Source organism: Nilaparvata lugens, chromosome 3 (assembly GCF_014356525.2).
Source record: "Nilaparvata lugens isolate BPH chromosome 3, ASM1435652v1, whole genome shotgun sequence".
NCBI lineage: Eukaryota > Metazoa > Arthropoda > Insecta > Hemiptera > Delphacidae > Nilaparvata > Nilaparvata lugens.
In genome coordinates, this window is record NC_052506.1 from 40,421,787 (window position 1) to 40,437,066 (window position 15,280).

The following is a 15,280-nucleotide window of genomic DNA, read 5'->3' on the forward strand; positions in this document are numbered from 1 at the left end:
GGTGTGTGGGACAGTATCGAATGCTTTTTTCAAGTCAATAAAAATTGCAATAGATTTTTTATTATTACTAAAATTTTCAGTTAAAATTTTTACTAATAACGAAATAGCGTCTTCTGTGTTTTTTCCTTCTTGAAATCCAAACTGGTTAGGGTGAATCACCTTACTCACAACCATGTATTGTACTAGCCGCTTTTTAATAAGCTTTTCCATGATCTTTGAAAATCCACTTAGCAAGCTTATTGGGCGGTAGTTATTGGGATCGTCAACATCTCCCGATTTATGTAAAGGTATGACTTTAGCCACCTTGAACTCCTCCGGAAAGAAACCTTCTTCAAAGCATTTATTAATTATAATTTTTAAAGGTTTAGCAATATAGTGGGCAATGATTTTTAGACAGCTATTATTTATGTTATTAATTCCTGGTGCTGAGCTGGATTTGAGGTCTTTAATTGTTTTGATAATTTCTTCGTCATTTGTCGGGAAAAGGAAAAAGGAATTTGGGAAACCTATTCGTGAAAAACGGGAATTTTGACCAGTTGGAGGAGGGATGTTTTTATTTTCTTTATTCAGTTCTTCTGCGAGTACTCTCCCGATAGACGAAAAATGTTTATTTAAAATTTCAGGATCAATATCAGTCTTTGAATTTTTCTTTTCTACATCAAGTATTTCATTTATGGTATTTCATGTCTTCCTGGAGTTACCTCTACTTTGCTCCAATTTATTTCTGTAATACCTAATCTTGGTTTCTTTCAGTAATTTTTTTAGGACGTTTCTATAGCGAGTGTAGCATTGTTTTATTTCGTTATTATATGGTTGCTTCTGTAGTTTTTTGTGCATTTTATTTCTGGTTTGAATAGCTCTTATTAGTCCGGTGGTGATCCAGTTCTTTAGTGGTTTATTTCTGTGTGATGTCTTTATTTTGATAGTTGCATTTTCAATATGGGTTGAAAGTTTTTGTTCAAAAGAGTGTACTAGTGTATGGATGTTATTATTATTTATTACCTCCTCCCAATCTTCATTTTCAAGATTTGAAATTAATTTATTGAAAACAATTTTTCCAGTAATAGTGTTTGCTAAATTAGGCCTATCAGAACCACCGTCTGCGGTTTTGATATGGATACTGGTGCTGTAATGGTCAGTTATATCGGTCTTGAAAATAGCACCTATCAAATCTTCAGCTTTGAAGGAACTATTTTTGAAAAAGATATGATCAATGCACGATTCCGATTGATTTTGGACTCGAGTAGGTTTATTTATATAGGAGACGGAACCGTTTGAAGACAATATGTTGAAATAATCAATAGAAATAGCGGTAGTCTGTTTTAGATTGATATTGATATCACCAATTAGAATTATATTTTTATGTGCGAGCAGTCTTTCTAAAGTACTTTCCAAAGCATTCAAAAAAAGATTTGCTGATAGAGAGGGTGATCTGTATATTGCGATTAAATTGATCTCATTTTTAGTGATAGGATTTTTAATATTAAGTATCAATGAGTCTGATTCCATAATTTCAATGTTTAATTTGTTAAAAGACAGTTCATTACTGATGAAAACACAGATACCATTCTTTCTATTTCTCTTACCTGGCTGATTTATTGACGAGTAACCATTCAAAACATAGTTGAAAGGCTCGTCTTCGCTCATCCACGTCTCAGACAATACTATAATATTAAATTTTAAGGAACAGTTTTCAATTGTGTAGGCGAATTCATCGAAATTCTTGTTTAGGCTTCGTATGTTCATGTGAAGAACACTCATTGAACTCCTCTCCACATCATTAACAAAATTAATTGGTAGGGGTGGAAGAATATTATCTAACTCAATTGTACTGTAGCATTCCTGTGCAGCTTCATTGTCAAAATTATCAATTATTACCATGAAAGGTTATTAAAAAGATTAAAAAGGAAAGAGAAAAAATAGACAAGAGAAAGTAGAAAAGATAAAAGCTACTAATTTCTTTGAAAAACTATGTGATAAAAGAAAAATTAACGTTAAATGAAAATTTGTTAGTTTTTAATTTTAAAAGTTACTTAAATTAGGTATAGAGAAGAAGTGGTATAGGCACATTCAAGCCATGCCTCAAACGAAATTTTATCAGGTAAACTTGATCATCTTTCTGTACGGCATTTCTATATTTTGTTTACCTCGAAAAAGAAAGGATAATCCAGTTGACTGAGATAGTAGGCTACTATCGATGAACGAAAATAAAAATAAGAATAAAAATAAAAACAAAGTGCTTAATGTAAGAGAGAGATACCGCCGTGAGCGAGAGGAGAAACTGCATCACTTTTGCTCTATTGCAAACTGTTACTACGATAAGAACAGAAGTAGATGAAGGAATCTTGCTGTATTTCTGGAAGAGAACTGTAACTAGAGAATTTGGTGATCAGGGTCGACAATGCTACCCGGACTAGGCACTCTAATGATAAGATTGCTTGGAAAGTTTTACCGAGGAACAAAATCATGAAAAGAACAAGAATCAAACATTGAATTGACAAGTAAGCCGTTGCAGCCTAGAGTGCAATTTATCAATTTTTATATTTTATTTACTTATTTATATTCTTTTTTACTAGTTAACACAGTCTCTCCGTTCACTCCAAGGCAATAATCCTCTCCAAAAATAACTAAGACCTATGAACATCTCATAAAAAATACATATGTACATTAATAAAGTGAAATAAAAATCGAATATAAAATGAAAGTCATCTCAGCGTTCTCACTTCATTCACTTAATTCACACATTTAGAATAAGCACAATTGAGAATTCTCCCCATTACATCCCCCTCCGTTATAAGGCACAATACGAAGATACAAATCACTTGTTACAGAAAAGCAAGGATGGATAGGGGAAAAGAAAAGAAATACGCTTTTTTCGTTCATTGCAATACATTTGAATCATCAAATAGAAATCGCATGATATTGAGATGTGGGAAAAAAATAATATTCAAATTAAGTTAAAAATATAACTGGAAATAATTAAACGAAAGTAATGGGAAAAGAAACAAAAGCTTAACTATGTAAGTTGTAGAATTATATATAATTAAAATAATAATAATAAAATATAACTATAATTAAAAATAATAATCAGCCAACCGAATCAATCCTTGGGGAACAAGAGAACTATTTTGAAAAAATCAATTTAGATAATACAGCTTTATAGCTATATAAATATTGATATTCATCTATCGTTCATTTGATATTTGAATTTATAGCCATCATAATCAATCATTATTAGAATTATTCTTATTTGGGAAAAAAATCTACATTATCAAATAAAAATAGGTACCATCAGTCAGTTAAGTTGGATTCTTCTTTTGAAAAATTAAGGAGTCAAGTACAGGTGGCCATAAGAGCGTTTAGATCATTATCTGTATTTATAGTAAACACCTTTCCCTTATCCACCTTTCGGACCTTTAGATTTCCAGCCCAGTCAACCCAAACATACTTGAACCCCAGGTCCTTCTGAATTTTTTAAGCTTGAGCTAGTAACCTTTTCCGCTCTAGAGTTAATGACAAATTAATATAAATTGGTTGATCGTCACCTTGATTGCCAAAGATTCGAGAGGACAGCTTCCTCAACTGTTTCTTGCCTGCGAGCACCTGGTGAACGACGTCGCGACGCACAAACTTGGCGACGATGGCGGGCGTCGGCTGCGCTGCACTCTTCTTTAGGCGGTGACATACGTCAATCGCCTCGGCTACCACAGTCACGCCAACCGCCTTACATGTCGCTATCACCAAATCTGCCACATTCTCGTTATCAGCAACCGGCACACCTCGAATCTCCAGCGTATTCTTCCGGCCATACTGCTCGAGTGCATCCAACTTATTGGTCAAAAGTTCGACATTCTTTTTCAGTTCTATATTATCCATTTTTAAAGATGAGATAATCTCCTCCTGAGCCTTAATGATTTCACTCTGTGTTGTAAGAATAACGGCGTTCGAACTGAGCTGCTGCTTACACGCCTCAATCGATTCCTCCAGCTTGGCTTGACCACTAAGAATCTCGTTTTTTAAGTCCAATAACAATTTTTTAAAAGCGTCATTTGATATTGTTGACGTGTCAGTGTTATTTGAAGCTTGAGAATCCGAACCAGTAGCCGTTTTCCCTGGGTGTAGTTTTCACTGGCGTATCTGAGCTGCTATTACGCTGTATTCTCAGTTTCGATAAACAGTTTTTACACGACCAGTTTTTTGATATAAGTTCAAGTTCAGGCTCACTTAAGATCTTTCCACCATTGACACATTTCGCATGGAAAATTAAGCCGCACTTATCAGTCAGCTGATAACCGGCGTGTCTGTTTCTGATTGTTGACTGCTTGCTTCGACTTTCAATTTTATTTTATTGTTTATTGTACACTCTGACCTGCTGAAAAATCTGCTCATTGTTCCCCTATATTTGTTTTCCTTGTTTTCTCGTTTTTATGTGAAATTATTCATTTATTCTATACTAACAGGTAACCCGTGCTTCGCAAGGGTCTTTCTTAAAACTTGACGTAATGAAATCTAGAAGAATTCATAATAAGACAATAAGAATCCTCGGTTGATTAAGAATTTATATGCTGCATTTCAAGTAAATCAGTATGACCACCTTTCAATCATAGAAAGAAGTTGGATTCAAAATGGCGAAGAAAATTTTGGGTTTGACGGAAAACCTGTTTTTATTATTCGAAAAAAGATCCCCAATCATACCTATCTTCTAATAACCCTTCAAAGAGAAATCTTCTGCTGCTTCCATACAAACTGGAAGCATGACAAATAATTGAAAACTTGATGTGATCAAATCTTGAAGAATTTTAAATTGGTCTATAACCACCCTCGGTTAATCAAGAATCTATATTATGCAAAAATTCAAGTTTATCAGTCCAGTAGTTCTGACGTGATAATGCGTCAAAAATAATTTCCCTATACTTTACACCTGTATAGGCTACGTTTATAATTCAGTTCTCTCCTCTATTATAGTATAGAAGATGATGCATGGATGGATGATCATTGTTATTTTACTAAAATATAGAATAAGTTGAATAGTTTCCCTTTCAGAGGTAGTTTTGACAACCCACAAAACTCATTATTCATTTGAAGATATAACGAAAAGGTGCATATGAGATTATTTTTTGCTCAGCTTGCCAAAATACCCCTCATTCCAATATAAAAATTCTCGACTGACTGTACAGTGAGTCAGTCATTCGATCAGGGCTCTAATAATTTTGAATTTTTAATTGAATGAAAATGGAAGAATATAATTCCTTTATGTAAATAACTACACCTTCATTCAAAGACAAATTAACTGCATGCGTTTTCATAATGCTGATACAGCATTGATGAAACTGTAGACGTTTATTTAGCACTTTGTCTCAAAAATATTGTTCTAGCTGAAAAATCAATAACCCATGCCACGTGTAGGCCTAAACATTGCATCAAGAGAACGAAGTTTCAAAACTATGTTTTTCAGGTAGAAAGCAATATAGAGACAGATGTTCCTTTTTTAATTTCGACCATATGATTTGGTGATTTTTTAATGAAATCGAATGTACCATTAATGAAATTTGAACATTAATTCTGAAAAATCTAGAAGGAAATTAAATTTTGGGCTTACAGATGCACGAGATTGATATTTTTAGAATCTATGTGAAAAATTTTGAGATCTAAATCACTCCCGTTTTTCTGGTATGCAATCCTCAAGTTGACATGTTTTGATGCGAACAAACGAACACACGAACACACGAACAAACACAACCCTTCTTCTTCTTCTTCACGTGCCTGCTCCGTTTCGGATGTTGGCGATCATAATGGCTATCCTGATCTTGTCGACGGCACTACGGAACAGCTCTGCAGATGACTTGTGAAACCATAGCCTCAGATTTGCCAGCCATGAAATTCTCCTTCTGCCAGGTCCCCTTTTTCCGTTGATTTTTCCTTGAAGGATCTCTTGCAGAAGTCTGTATCTTGAGCTATTACTCATAATGTGGCCGAGGTATTGGAGTTTTCTACTTTTAATGGTATTCAGGAGCTCCAGTTCTTTATTCATTCTCCTGAGAACCTCTTGATTAGTAACTTTTTGCGTCCAGGATATTTTCAGCATTCTTCTGTACAGCCAGAGTTCAAAAGCTTCAATCTTTACCATTGTTTCTTTTGTGAGGGTACATGCTTCTACCCCATACAACAGAACGGAGAACACATAGCAACGCAATAGTCTCAATTTAGTTAATAGAGTAAGGTCGTGACTCTTGTACACCTTACTCAATTTATTGAAGACAACTCTTGCTTTTTCTATGCGGCATCTTATTTCTTGTGTGCTATTCCATTTCTCATTGATGATGGTACCCAGGTAGTTATAGTGTGAGACTCTTTCTATTGCATCTCGATTAACAAACAATTGTACTCCACCTACATTCTCCTTGCTTATTACCATGAGCTTTGTCTTATAAGTGTTGATTTCTAAACCATATTGCGAACTCTTTTCCACCACTCTGTCCATCAACTGTTGCTGACCTTCAATGGAATCAGCAAACACAATAGTGTCATCTGCATACCGTATGTTGTTCAATCTTTTGCCATTCACTGATATTCCTTCATCTTGATCTTCCAGTGCCTCTCCAAATATACGCTCCGAATACAGATTGAAAAGGATGGGCGACAAGACACTTCCTTGTCTAACACCTCGCAAGATTTTTACCTCCCCTGTCTGCTCATCTCCCACCCTCATAACTGCTGTCTGGTTCCAGTACAAATTGATGATGATGTTCAGGTCTCTTGAGTCAATGCCACTGTCTCTGAGCACTTCTATCATTTTATCATGCTGGACACGATCAAATGCTTTCTGATAATCAATGGGACATGCAAACACATCACAACACAACCCTACTCTCTCTTATTATATAGATGCAATCCACAAGTTGACATCTTTTGATGCGAAAAAACGAACACATGAACAAACACAACCCTACTCTCTCTTATTATATAGAAGAGGATGACACACCTGAGCACACTTCTTTAGTATAGCCATCCTATTGGTAGATTGATTTTTTCTGACCAGTGATTGGTCATTAACTGGTCATGTGACCCTTTCTTCCCCAAACCTAGCTTCTCAATTTCTGAGAAGAAAAGAGAAGAGGAGAGAGATTGAATGAGCATTCCAATGCAGAGTTGTTTGTAACTTTCATTTGTTATTCTTCCCGTTTTAAATGTTTCACTGTTAAAATTTATGTAAGAGTGCTAATTCAATTAATGTAGAGTTCCCGTAACGTTGGAATTGAATTTGATTACCAAGTATCAGTTAAAAAGAAAGCTACTAATTATCAAAATCGCGAGCCAATACATAATGAAGCCTATGATGCCATGCAGCCTGACGAAAGATGCCAGTCATGCAGTGAATAAATCTTCATGAGTGAATGCGCGTATATTATGGGCCCATATATGTGAGTGATTTATGATTATATTATTTCAAAATCTCTTCGACTCAATTTTCTATAGACAAACTGGTATATCATTTGTAAAAATTCTGACGTTACACTGTCCAAACTTGATTCGGGCAACCCTTGGGTGAAAGCACTACATGCTCATCCTTAATAAATTCATAAACTTGAAAGAACTCTTTAAAATTCAAATTATATTGTTTATGGGCTAAACCCTTTATTATCAACTTCATTTATTAATTATTGAACTAACAATATTTTTATATGATTCAGTAAACTTAAATAAATGCAACTAGTCATCACATGTTGTTCCTTAGTGACCCTGTGTTCGACCTTGCTTATAGTTTATTCATTTGCTAATATCATATTCATTTCAGAGGTAACTTGGTAATGTTCAATAGTAACCCATCATCGAGTTACTTGATCTTGAGGAAATATGGTACAATTAATCCTTTGATTAATATTGTCAGGAAAATAATCTAGTATACTCTAGACATTTTTCCCTATTTTGTGTGACAAGGTAATTTCCTGAAACGGGAGCAAAAAAGCCGGGTAGTCTAGTGGTTCAACCAACAAGAACCACACACCAGGCAGGTTTCTTTCCCAAAACAGGAGTTAACCCTCAGATAAGAGCCGTCACCGACAGGAGACTGGTATTAAACACCACAATGAATATATGTGTATAAGTTATGTATTATTAAATATGTATTATTGAAGATACAACAATCCACTAATGATATATAATTGACCGACGCGATGCTGAGGTCTTAGTTTTGACTCGATCGGCTTTTGTCTATTTGTTTGTTTGTACCGCAGTTACAGTCACAGTTTTTGTCCGATTTGGATGAAACTCGGTATGAAAGTTCTTCGAAACAAGGCGCAGAAACGTATGTGTAACGATTCTTGGTAAGACCTCTATATAAAGGAGATTTTTGTAATATTTCAAAAAACCGTAGACTAACCTCAAAAGTTACTTTTTCGTATCTTTGAAGATATAGCAATTCATGTTCCTACTTTTTCGCTTCTATTGTTACCAGGTCATGGTGTCCGAGTCGGTTAGAGCGTTGTTTCTCACACTGTAGGACCCAGTTTCAAATCTCGTACTGACCAGATTTTTTTCACAGACTATACTAATTGTTTTATCTTATTCTAATAATATATCATTATAAAACTTGAGCCACAAATGGCGACCATGTGCTCTCCTAAAATTTAAAAATTGTAGATATATGTTATTTGTTGCAACACGTGCTCTGAACATATTGTATTTAAGAATATGAACGCTCGAAGAGCTAGAATAATAAAAAGAACCGTTTCTCGAAACTATTGAGAATCCATTTGAATAGCCTAGCTAGACAGACGCTGGGGTCATTATTCTTTTCAAAATAGTTTGAGACAAAATCATTCTTTCCTAGAAACGTAACAGTATTCTAATGTCAGTCACAAACACGTTTACAATAGAAACCACATGGCCCACTGTGTTTTGTGTCAACCCTTGTATATATCTATAGAATAAGTTGATGGCAGGTAAATGAGGATTGTGAATAGCGATATAGATATATAGTTAGGAGAGAAGTAAATATAGATATGTAGTTTTCAATGTAACCACGTGGTCAGCATATGCTACAATTTTACCACGTGGTCAGCATATGAATATTATTGAAGCAATTATTTGATGATCAGTTATTTGAATGGTGATCACATAAAACGATAAACATGATATATGAGTAAATGTATTTATAAATTAGGTCATGAAGTAGATTAGGCTATATGTATAAAGTATTCAACAAATATAATATTATATAATAAATTATAATTTAATAATTATTATAAGCTAATTAAGTTAGTTGAATCCGAATTCATAGGCTAAGGACAAATTTGTAAATAGAATAAATTAGGTGTATTTGATTGAAACATGTTGACAATGAGTATAAGAAACCTGCTTAATTAATTGAGTAGTAATTAATTGGTATCTCATTAATTTGATTGATTCAACTCAATTGTAATGATGTACTGTATGACATTGTATTTTGTTCATTTCATGTATTTATTATTGAAGTATTTGCCATATTAGATTTATAAGATTGATTACTGTATTAATCAAATCAATGCATTCAATTGTCAGTATCCAAACTTTAGAGTTTAAATATTAATAAAATATATGATATCATTTGTTTTAATAATGAAGGGGAGCCATAGTTTAAAATGATATAACATAATAAACATTATAGTGAATTCAAATTGATATGTGAATCCAATTTGTAAGCAGAATATTAGCTGAAGAGTTTGAGTGTAGGCGGAGCTAGAGGGCGAAGGGTGATGAGGGGTGGAAAATCGTGGTTCTAGTATATAAACAGGCAGACCATGCCTTGCAAGTTAGTGGCAGTTAGTTGCAGTTAGTTGCTGTTAGTTGCTGTGAGTCTCTTGGATTTTGGACAGTGTTCAGTGTAGGAGTGAGTTTTTGGTCTCAGACTTCAATTATCCTATAGGGAATTGACTGAGCCAGGTAAAGATTGTATTTAGAATTTTCAATTTTTCTCATTTAAAATCCACACCACCCCACCCTAAAAAGCCCAAATAACTATATCAAATTACATAGCATCAAAGTAAACAGCAAATTTAATTATTTAGCTCTTCTAAATACAAATCTGTAGATACAGTTTTAATTAACTTCTTGAAGCTTACAGTTGAAATTTTCTTCTAAGCACAAATAATAGTTTTTTTTAAAGCAAGGCTCCCCTAATCATATTCATTCTTTAAAATTTATCAATTCTCTTATTTTTGACTATAATCGTATTTTTAACTAGAGGTGTTCAATATTTTGATTTCATTACTTATTTTTCAAGTAACCTGATAAAAGTAATAATAACTGTTTGTTAAATTTTGTTGTTTAAAATTAAACTTGAACTGTTGTACTTTCAAAAACTTAATCATCTTGTATTTATATCTAATCATTACTATATTTTTGATCAATTTTTTATAAATTCATATAAATTTAAAGTTCAATAATAATTCATAATTAACCTTTGTTTTGCCTTTCACTTTATACATTCCCTTACACACGACCCTGATCTATCTATCTTTATCTTTTTCTTCAATACTATTATTAGTTCAGTGAGTGAAATATAAGTATCCACACAGTGAGTGAAGTTACAGTAAAGTAATTAATTTTATCAATTCAAATCAATTCAATTTTATTAGTTTAATTTTATCAATTCATAGTAATTGATTGGCGCCGGGCAAAATACCGTATAGAGTGAGGGAGTTCGAAACCCACTCTAAACAAAGACCGACAGTGGAAAGAGTTCAAACTATTATTATGATTATATAGAATAATTAAATTGAATCATCTTATTATTATCAAATTGATTTATCAAATTAATTGGATAAATTATTTGAAAAAAATCTTTAATATCAATACATAAATAACTATTATTGTCTATGTTACAGATAACTCAACTATTCCAGTTGTGGACAATTTTTATAATCATGAAAATCAATCAACTAATAAATCAACAACTATTTTAGTTGTCAGTATTTAGCATCATAAACATTTCTTTAATCTCAAACTTCCTTTATTCATAACTATCAGTTATTATTTTAGTTATCAGGTACAATAAGTATCGTATTGTACGCATTTTTTGTGCATTTTTGTGTCGCTCTACAGTAGAGCTGTACAGTACTGTAATACAGTAAAGCTGTATTTACTCTACAGTGGATCTACTAGACTATATTATCATAAAGTCTTATGTTTTCCTTTTGGTATGAGATCGGAAAACGATTTTTTGTGAGCATTAATATTCTGCATAGGCATAACAAGCCATAACATTGAATCCGCTTTTCATCAAAAACATCATTAGCAAACTCCTGTCATTGTCACCAACAAACCCATCTTATTTCGAATTATTTTCCGTCTCACCATCGTCTAAATTGCCTACTGCATATTCATTTTTTTCGTCATTTGACCGATTTCTTAAAATCAATTATTAGAAAAGTTGTAATATATGTTTATATTGTAAATATGGAGCCGATATAAAGGTACCTCCTTGATAAGTCCGGTGTCCCTGGAAACAGTGTCTCTAGCACTTTCAATGGAGAAAATAATAGATGACATGGCTAAATCTTCACAATATACTGTACTTACTGTACTGGCCTTTCTCATTAGATTGAAAGTTGTATTTATGAGCGAGGTCTACAGTTCGCAGAACTACTAGTAATATTATGATAATATAATAAAATAATTTTATAATTATGTAGTGGATTGTTTTATCTTCAATAAGTCTACACATTTCTGCACAATTATTGGAGAACACTTCTACTAGTTGATCGATCATAAAACGTTTTTTTCCAGAAGGAGAATTCCAGTGCAGTTTATTGAACAATATTGAGTGTGTCTACTATGATTGTATTAAACGCTGGCTCCATTACCAACTTGTTCTAGAAATCGCTACTCTCGCCCTCGAAATAGCACGCCTCAAACAGAATAATTTAGCCGCTGCCACAAATGCACTCAAACCTTGCTCAGATCCAACACACATTATCTTGCATACACACACTGAGCCGTGAAAAGCTGGCACTAAAAGACTCTTCTCGCCAGCTCAACCCTGTGAGAGTTGCAGTGCAAAAGGATGAGCATTGAAAACGGTCGATTGTCGTTCGCGCTTAAGCTTGTAGCCGCAAATGGATCTGACTACGTGGTTAGTGTGAATCATCTTCCGTTTTCGATTTCCACCGTCAACTCAGGTTATGCGTCCCGTTCATATACTATATATTCGATCCGGAGAACTTTGATATGAAAACGACTTATTGTAAAAAAGATAGATGATGAAAAATAATAATAACTTCATTAGGACATACTAGTAAAAAACGCTGCATAATAGTAAATGGTGTAGATAATGAATTTTTGTTCTCATTGACATATTTCCAATTTGAAAATTTTAAATTTGGAAGAAATTCTTGAAAGAAAGTGACATTTTTGAAACCTTTAGCAACTATCAAAACACGTTTGAGCGAAGAAACAAACATGAATTATAATAATTATTATTATTCTTATTATTATATTATTATTATTATTAGGAATTACAGCTTCGAATGAAAGTATTTTATAGGAATGGACAGTTTGAAAATGTTCTCGATAGGGAGGACCATGATGTCAAATAATCACAAGCGTAAACCTCTGAGAATAGCAGCACTCACTTTTGCTAGAAGTGCTACACGATTGGTGAAGGGAACAGTCGCTCTTTATGAGGCAAATTTACGACATCGTTACAATGAAAGAGATGCATCGATAAAACCAACGTAAACTTCGGATTAGAGCCAGTTAAGTTGAAGTCTATCGTCCACGCTGTTCTATTCTGCCTCCTTGATAGCCGAGTCTCCAATAGTGGGCTAGCTTTGAACGATTTTCATTGGTTGAAATTTAGAACAAATTAGTTACAGTTGATTGTGTTCGACTCAAAACAAAGAACATAATTGAGATTTTTATGAAAAATACGCTATTCTGATCATAATTCCTTCCACAGTACAAAATTCCAGAAATGAATACATTATGAATACTGTACATCATAATAATATAATATGAGGACTAAGTTTGAAAAAATAGAAGTTTTGTTAGAGGATTATTGATTTGAACATTCTGGAGAACGCTGAACATTTCCTGGAACATAACCTCTTCAATACCTTCAGATTTGAAATGAATATTAGAGTATTTGATACTTGGAAATTTCCGATAATGCGTAATAAAGACTTATTTTATCGTATCTCCACGTTTTCAGATATAATTTCCCAATTTCTTAAGTAGAAATCTATGATCAGTGGTTAGTCAATCACTGTAAGAAACAATGAGAAATGAGAAAGATCAATAGATTGATCATAAGCTACTTTGTAGCTATGATTCCATCATAATTGTATTGATAAGGTTGCAATAAATTATCAACAGAACTCGAAAATAGGGTTTTGGATGGAAGTTTCTCTCAATGGAAAGGTTAGCAACACTGACTTCGATCATAAATATCTCTAATAATTACAATTTGATAGAATTTCACTGCTTTAAGAATTTCACATGGGTCAAGTGTTCTCTAGTAGGCAGATTTTAAACAAGCAAGAAACTTTTCATTCAGTGAACTAAAAATTGCACGAGCATGTCAATCTTAAAAATAGCTCTGTTAACTGCTGAATAGCTTCTCCCTAACCTCCTCTTCTTTTTTCTCTTGATTTTTATAGCACCTAGTCAAAGACTAATAAGCTATTCTATTTTGACTTAAATTGATAAGAATATTTTTTGTGATGGTAAAACCCATTGGTTAAGCCATCTATATTGGTCAAGGATTAAATTGAAGATCATTTTCAGCATAAAAGGATACAGTATTCTTTTTATTGCACTTCCATTTGAACACTCAAGCACTGAACTAATTCGTGTGGCTTTCTGCGTTGTAATCTTCTTACTCCATGCACGTTGAGCAGCTGGATTGCTTCCACGTTCACATGTTGATGAAGTCTTTTCTCATATTTTTCTGCAAATCTTTGGATTTCACTGATGACTGTCGCCACTCCCAGGTCGCGGTGGAGATCAGAATTCCTGATGCACCAAGGAGCGTCTACACAACTTCTGAGCTCTTTATTCTGGAAGCGCTGGATGATGTCGATATTGGATGGTCGGGTGCAGCCCCACAGTTGAATTACATAGGTTCACACCGGCTTGAGAATCTGCTTGTGGAGAAGCAATTTGTTATAGTTTGACACCTTCGATGTCCTCCCAAGTAGCCAGTACATTTTCTTGAATTTTATGCCAAGTTGTTCTCTTTTCTTCTTCAAATGCTCCTTCCACCTAAGCTTGGCATCCAGCGTCATGCCTAGATACTTTGCAGCGTTGGAGTAGGGTACAATATTCCCATTGAGTGTAAAGGGGATATATTGAACTCTCTTGTTTGTAAAGTTGACTTGAACTGATTTTGCTTCATTCAATTTTATAAGCCAGTGCTTTGTCCAAACATTGATTCTGTTGACTGCCATCTGCAATTTCTCTGTAGAAACGTCAACAGTTCCACCAACTGATAAAACTGCTGTGTCATCAGCAAATTTTGCTACTGTTACGTTTTCGGGTTGAGGCATATCAGATGTGTAGAGGAGGTACAAGAGGGGACCTAGCACACTTCTTTGAGGAACTCCAGCCCTGATTTCTCTGAGAGATGAAGAAGCATCATCTTGTTTTATTCTGAGATAAAGGTCTTGAAGATATGATTTCAGTATCAGACTGTATTCTGTTGGTAAAAACTAGTTCATTTCGTAGCACAATCATGAATGCCATACTTTGTCGAAACCCTGTGCTACGTCAAAGAAAATTGCAGAGCAAACTTTCTTCTCCTCCAATGTATTCTTAACAATATTTGTTATTCTGTGCACCTGATTGTACTATGTTTATCTCGAAATCCGAATTGATGGGTTGGTATTAATTCATTATTGTCCAGATAAGGCTCTAATCTTTTCAGTAGAAGTTTCTCAAATAATTTGGATATTACAGGCAGTAGTGAAATTGGCCTATAATATGAGATTACATCATGTTGTGGCTTTCCAGGTTCTTGTCTTTCCAGGTGGCTTTTATTCTTGAAATGAATTTCTCTTAAATAGTTCATTATTTTTCCATTTGAACTATCGTGTTCATCACATTATATTTTTCGACAAAAGAGACATTTTTCATCATTTTCAAGTTATTCAAGTTCACAATAATCCATCATTTATCATGTTCCATCCTATTGTCCTCGTAATGACGTCATGAGAGTCTTTCTTGCTTCACATGAAAATCGTGATGAATTATCGAATAATTTATTGTATAATATCGGTTAAGTATGAGACATCAAGATAACGTT